Source organism: Eriocheir sinensis, chromosome 39 (genome assembly GCF_024679095.1).
Source record: "Eriocheir sinensis breed Jianghai 21 chromosome 39, ASM2467909v1, whole genome shotgun sequence".
Taxonomy (NCBI): Eukaryota; Metazoa; Arthropoda; class Malacostraca; order Decapoda; family Varunidae; genus Eriocheir; species Eriocheir sinensis.
Window position 1 is genome coordinate 11,512,060 of NC_066547.1, and position 6,311 is coordinate 11,518,370.

General features: G+C 43.8%; 1 protein-coding gene across 1 annotated transcript in view; it reads left to right on the forward strand.

The window, feature by feature from the left end:
• The window catches only part of LOC127008988 (twist-related protein 2-like), a 43,910-nt gene extending 40,739 nt beyond the window's left edge, over window positions 1-3,171 (forward strand). The window contains exons 2-3 of the mRNA XM_050881550.1: window positions 1-857; window positions 1,272-3,171. The exon at window positions 1-857 is cut by the window's left edge and continues 64 nt beyond it. The gene's annotated coding sequence lies outside the window, so the exon portion shown is untranslated. The remainder of the gene's footprint in view (window positions 858-1,271) is intronic.
• The last annotated feature ends 3,140 nt before the right edge of the window (window positions 3,172-6,311 follow it).

The following is a 6,311-nucleotide window of genomic DNA, read 5'->3' on the forward strand; positions in this document are numbered from 1 at the left end:
AAACCACAGGAGGAAGACGAGGAGGAATTGGGGTATTGGAGGAGGAGGAGGAGGAAAAAGAGGAGGAGGACGAAGACGACAAAGAGCGATACATGTGAGATACAGTGCCCAGTGAGACTACAAACAGTTACCTGAATACCTTATAGTCCCATACGCTATAGTGCCACGCCATACTGTGCAATGACTCAGTGCCTCGTGGTCTTCCCCGAGTGGAGGTCACGTGCCCCCCTCCGCTCCCCTGCCTCCCCCGTAACCAAAAGTGTGTCAAACCCCGGGGGAAGGAAATTACCGCGTGGGGATGACGTCACCTCGGGGCAGTGCCAGAACAGTGCCTCCGTCTCGGCTGTTATATATGTAGTGTTAGTGACCTTGTGAGGCTAAGGCAGTGATGTGACGAGTGCCAGTGTGTGTGTGTGTGTGTGTGTGTGTGTGTGTGTGTGTGTGTGTGTTGGAAAGTGGCACTGCTGTAAAAAGAGAGCATTTGAGTGCCTTGAGTGTTCTTGGGGTGTATAGAGTGCCACTGCCGTCCACCTCAGCACTCACCCACCTAACCTAACCTAACCTAACCTGACCTAACCTAAGCCAGTGCCACTCCTCGTATTCCCACCCAAGTACAAGACAAGCCACTCACGCACAGCCAACCAACACAGCCATTCAGCAAACCTCCTACAACACAGCCATTCACTCAGCCACTCAGCCAAGCAGCCAACTCGTCCGAATGTCAGAAAACCACGTAGGTCACTCCCCTCACTCCCAACTCTTCTGCGGAGCGACATCACAGCCAGCCACCCAGTCAAGCAGCCACCTGTCCCTCCCTTCGCACCTGCCAGCCGTCCGTCCTCAAGTGTTTAATTAGGGTGAGAAAATGTTACCTGTAGTTTTTTTGAGAGATGAAATAGCTTGCGGTTATGTCTGTCTGTCTGTGGTTATGTTTGTCTCTTTTTATATATATGTTTGTATCTGCCTTTGGTTGTCTGTTTGTCTGTCGTTTGTCTCTGTCTGTGTCTGTCAATTTGTATGTCTGTGTTTCTGTCTGTATGTTTATGTATGTATCTGTGTCTCTGTTTATTTCTGTCCGTCTGTCTATCTGTCTTTGTATTTTTATCTGTATGGCTGCCTCTTTGTCTATCTGTCTATCTATTTGTCCATCTGTCTGTCTATTTGTCTGTCATTCTGTGTTTCTGTATATCGACCTGTCAGTTTGTCTTCCATTATTTCTGTCTATCTGTCTCTCTCCCTCGCTACTAATGCCACTGTCGTTCTCTTTTCAGGGTGTCTTGGCGGTGTCGGACTCCGTGGTGCACATAAGCTGGCGACGTGAAGGGAAGGCGGCAGGTGCTGAGAAAGAGTGAAGGGCGTGGGTGTGAGTGTGGGTGTGGGTGTGTTGATCTGTGGTTTGTGGAGGTTGTTGGGTTAGCTTGGTGCGGTTGTAATAGGATCGGTTGTATTTTTTTTCATTCTCTCTTTTCCTCCTCTCTCTCCTCTGTCTCTAAATTTTGTACTTAATAATCCTGTGGGCGTAGAATGTACTTAAATAATTTCGTTGTAAAGTTATATGACAAGACTCGGCTCCAGGGATTTACTTGTATGTACTTATAGGATGTACTTAAAAGATATGAAATGGTGTACTTAAAGAATAGCTGATGGTGACGGGCGTAACGACACACACACACACACACACACACACACACACACACACACACCAACGTCACTATAATAGGCTATCGTAAGGTTGTTATAGGTTGTCGTTAGTAATGTTATGGATCGAACACAAAGAAAACGGAGGTAACATCACGTGAGGGTTGAGCACAAGAAAGATTAAGTTGTTTTATATGAATGTTTTTAGCAAATTTCTTAAGACAGTTTCATACATTTTCACATTATTATTATTATTCAGATGTATGAGTTTTGTGTTATATTAATTTTCAAAGGCATTTATATATATTCTTTATGATGTATTTGACGAAAGATTTATTATTATTTTTCTTAGTGATTCGAGTTTAGTTAGTCGTGTGATTTCTTTCTTTTTTTGGTAACCTTTATTTGATTCGATGGTTGGTCACGTGATATCACCTTCTCCCTGTCTCCTACTCTTCGTTTTCTTTAGTCTTTTTCATTTTCAATCTTTTCCTTCTTTTGCGTCCCCTCCCCCCCTCCCAGTCCTCATGTCATCTTCCCTTCTCCCCTCTTCGTCGCTAATCAGATTGTTATATATTCCTTTTTTTTTTCTTTTTTTTCTGTTTCTAGTTCTTTTCTTTCTTTCAACTCTATGCATATATATCACTTTATTTTTTTAATTTCCCCTTCTAGTTTTTTTTTCTTTCCTTTTTTTCTATGCATATATAATTTATTTTTCTCCTGTTTTTTTCATTCCTCCTCCTCTATTCATATATATCACTTTTTTTCTTTCATTTTCTCCTGGTCCTAGTTTTTATTTCCTTCCTCCTCCTCCTCAATGCACGTTTTCCTTTCCTTTCATATTTTCTTCCTCCACTTTATCTTGGCTTACGTTTATGCCCTCCTTTGCCCCCCTTCCTCTCTCTCCCTTCCTCCTCTCGGATTTTTATATATCGCTCTTAATTTCCTCTTACTTCTCTCCTTTCCATCTGCCCCTTCATTCACTTTCTCCTTTCCTTTCATCCCTTCTTCCTCCACTTTATCTTGCCCTACGTTTATGCCCTTCTTCCCCCTTCCTGTCTCTCCCTTCCTCCTCTCAGACTCTAAAAATCACCTTCTTTTATTTCTTCTTGGTCCTCTTTCTTTTATCATTTCATCCTTTTATCCTTTCATCCTTTCTTCCTTCACTGTATGTTACCCTTAGTTTACTCCTCCCTCTCTCCCTCTCTCCCTCTCTCTCTCTCTCTCTCTCTCTCTCTCTCTCTCCTCTCGGCCTTCAGTTATCCAGGAAGTCAATAGCCAGGTGTAAATACTAATGAGGTGAGACAATTGGTACAGGTAGAATATAACTTCCTGGAATAATGATGCTGACGATGATGATGATGATGATGATGATGATGATGATGATGCAAAACTCAGGTACTGCCGAGAATTATTAGAACATTTTCACTCTTTCTCTCTCTCTCTCTCTCTCTCTCTCTCTCTCTCTCTCTCTCTCTCTCTCTCTCTCTCTCTCTCTCTCTCTCTCTCTCTCTCTCTCTCTCTCTCTCTCTCTCGTGTGTGTGTACGTGTGTGATGGAGAGAGAGAGAGAGTTTATTTAACCCCTTCCTCTTTTCTTCACATTATTTAGAACACTGTGCAGTAAATATAATGATGATGACAATGACACTGACGATAATGATGATGATGATGATGATGACGATGATGATAATGATATTGATGATGTACGTCCAATATTCTACTGAAATAAAGAGTATTATTTTCATTCTTCCTTTCATTTACCTTTTCCACTTTACTTTTCAAGGATATGGAAAGGAAAAAAAAAAGTTGATTGCGCACTGCTAGGAAACTGTAAGTATAAAAAGAGGCTGAAATATCCTAACACGCACCACGAGACGAAAATATGACAAAAGGAAAAAAATGGGATTGTTTTTCAAGTGTTATGAACGACACAGAAGATCATTTATATTTCTGTTCTCGCTCCTCAGTCCTTTTATACTCTCTCTTTTTCCTTTCTCTCTCTCTCTCTCTCTCTCTCTCTCTCTCTCTCTCTCTCTCTCTCTCTCTCTCTCTCTCTCTCTCTCTCTCTCTCTCTCTCTCTCTCTCTCTCTCTCTCTCTCTCTCTCTCTCTCTCCATCCCCCAACCCCCACCACAGAGTAAGTATATCTCTCCATCCCCCACCCCCCACCACAGAGTAAGTATAGCTAAGTGTTGATGGAGACAGGAACACTTCGAGAGACCCTCCTTAACACTATCACGGTTCAGAGCACAAGAGGAAGCCACCACTTCAAGCACAGTCACGTCAGCCGCCACTTCCTTCAACAGACAACAGACCAGGACCCATATTCTCAAATCTTTCCTTACACACCCACATTTGACAGGGCTTTTGTAGGGGTTTAGGGCATTTCCAGGGGTACTTTTATGATCCTGGTGGTAGTTTGACACTTCTTCTGTACCCTAAACCTAAAAAACACTCATGAAAACCCGGTTGAACACATTTTTGGAATTTGGAACTAGTTATTGTAAGAGCCGAAAGCGTCTGAAAATATGGACCAAGAACCGTTAACGTACCAATTCTGAGAGTAGTACCAGATCGAACCTAAAAATCGTACCAGATAAGAAAGCGTACCAGATTAAAAGGCTATACGATATTTTCTGGCAGTGTAATGTTTTGTTTTCTTTCTTTTCCCTAATGAGGGTTAGTATATATTTTAGATAAACTTACATATGAGTGTGATCCAAACCTCTTCGCTTCGTGTCAGTTCTAAAGAGCCTTAATTCATTTTTGTATGTTTACCAAGTTACAGCACGCTAAAAGTCGCACCTGAGAGCCATTATGAAAACCAAAAGAACACAAACACACTAATACGACAAAAATCTGCAACTCATATTCTCAAATCTTTCGGGGCTTACAGCCTTACACACCCACATCTGACAGGGGTTTCGTAAGGGGTTTGGGGCACATAAATACACCAATACACTGAACTTCAATGTCCATTCACGTAAATTATTCCTTCCACTTCATCCAACGTCCCCATTTGATTACACTTCATCCAACAGCCACGTTAAGTTCATAATGGCAGAGGTCACGGAACACTGTATAAAAATCATGAATATTAACTAAAGTTGAGGCGCATAACGATAACATCACCGTAACTACATCCTTTAAACTACCACACAATCACCTCATCACCTCATACTACCTGGTGACGTGAGGTGAGGAAAGGGAGGAAGCTGAAGCCATGTCCGTGTGACCATTCTCGTGGTGACTACAGGTGCAATGCTACTACTTCAGGTGACAAGGTGAGACTATACTGGCAGGTGAGTCACGGCAGTGTGTGTGTGTGTGTGTGTGTGTGTGTGTGTATATGTGTGTGTGTGTGTGTGTGTGTGTGTGTGTGTGTGTGTGTGTCATCCTCGTATACAGAGTCATAAAAGGCGAGAAATATGCTGAGCTGATGTTGATAGTAGCCTGTCTGTCTGTCTGTCTGTCTCTCTGTGTGCTGACTGTCTGGGTTCCTATTTATTTCTTTACATATTCATCTTTTTGCATGCCTGTGTCTGCCTGCCTGCATGTCTTTCTCAACGCCCCCCTCTAACCACCACCACCACCACCACCACAACCCCCTCCTAGCAACACCACCACAACCCCCTCCTACCACCACCACCACCACCACCATTAACATCCCGGTGGTTAATTTATTGCGATAGTGATGGGCAGTTCGCGGCCCTAATGCCCGGCCCTTCACTCTCTCCCACGAAGCCTCACTCCTCTCGCCAGGCAACCAGGAGCCGCCGCCACCCCCCCCCCCCCCCTTCCGCCCCCCAAACACTTTTTTTTTCTTTCTTTCTCTCGCGTGTGTTTGTGTAAGGCAAGGTTTTATGGGTGTTTCTCTCCAAGGTTTTGTTGTTGTTGTTGTTGTTGTTGTTGTTGTTGTTGTTGTTGTTGTTGTTGTTGTTGTTGTTGTTGTATTTATACTCTGCAAAAGTGTAAATTTCTTGCCTCTAACTACCCATTTGAAAACTTTATTACTCACTTCCCCTTTCCTTAAATTACCTTATACGCCTCCTTTCTCTCTTCCCTTTAAATCCATTCCCTACGTCTACCAATGATCCTGTATACCTTTTCCGTTTTCCGCGTGTCCTCACAGTTCCTTTCCCTCCCCTGTAATTTCCCTCCCCTCCTTATCGACAAACATTCCCCATTCCCCGCTATTCCCTTTCTCCCTCCCTCACCATCCCCCTCCTCGTTTTCCCTCTTCCATCTCTTTTCTCACATTCTTCCTTTCCCCTGTAATTTCCCTCACTTCCCCTTCCCCAAATATTACCCTTTCCCCACGATTCCCTTCACCCCTCAGCATTTTCCTCCTCTCGATTTCCCTCTTTCCCTTTCTTCCTTGCGTGCTTTCCTCACTCTTCCTTTCTCCTCCCTTTTTCATCAGCATTCTCCTTCCTCTTGATTCATCTCTTCCTCTTCTTCATCACGCGCTTTCCTTCCCCTGTGATTCCCCTTCGTTCCTTATTCCCAACTATTCCCCATCTCCCCTCTTTAGCCCTCTCGATTCCCCTCTTCCCCTTCCTCTCCACGTGCTTCCCCTATCCTTTCATTCCCCTCACTTCCCCTTCCCCACACGGTCTCATCAGCGGCGTGGAGGCGGCAGTATCAACAAGCCTGCCTCTTCCCCCCCTTCC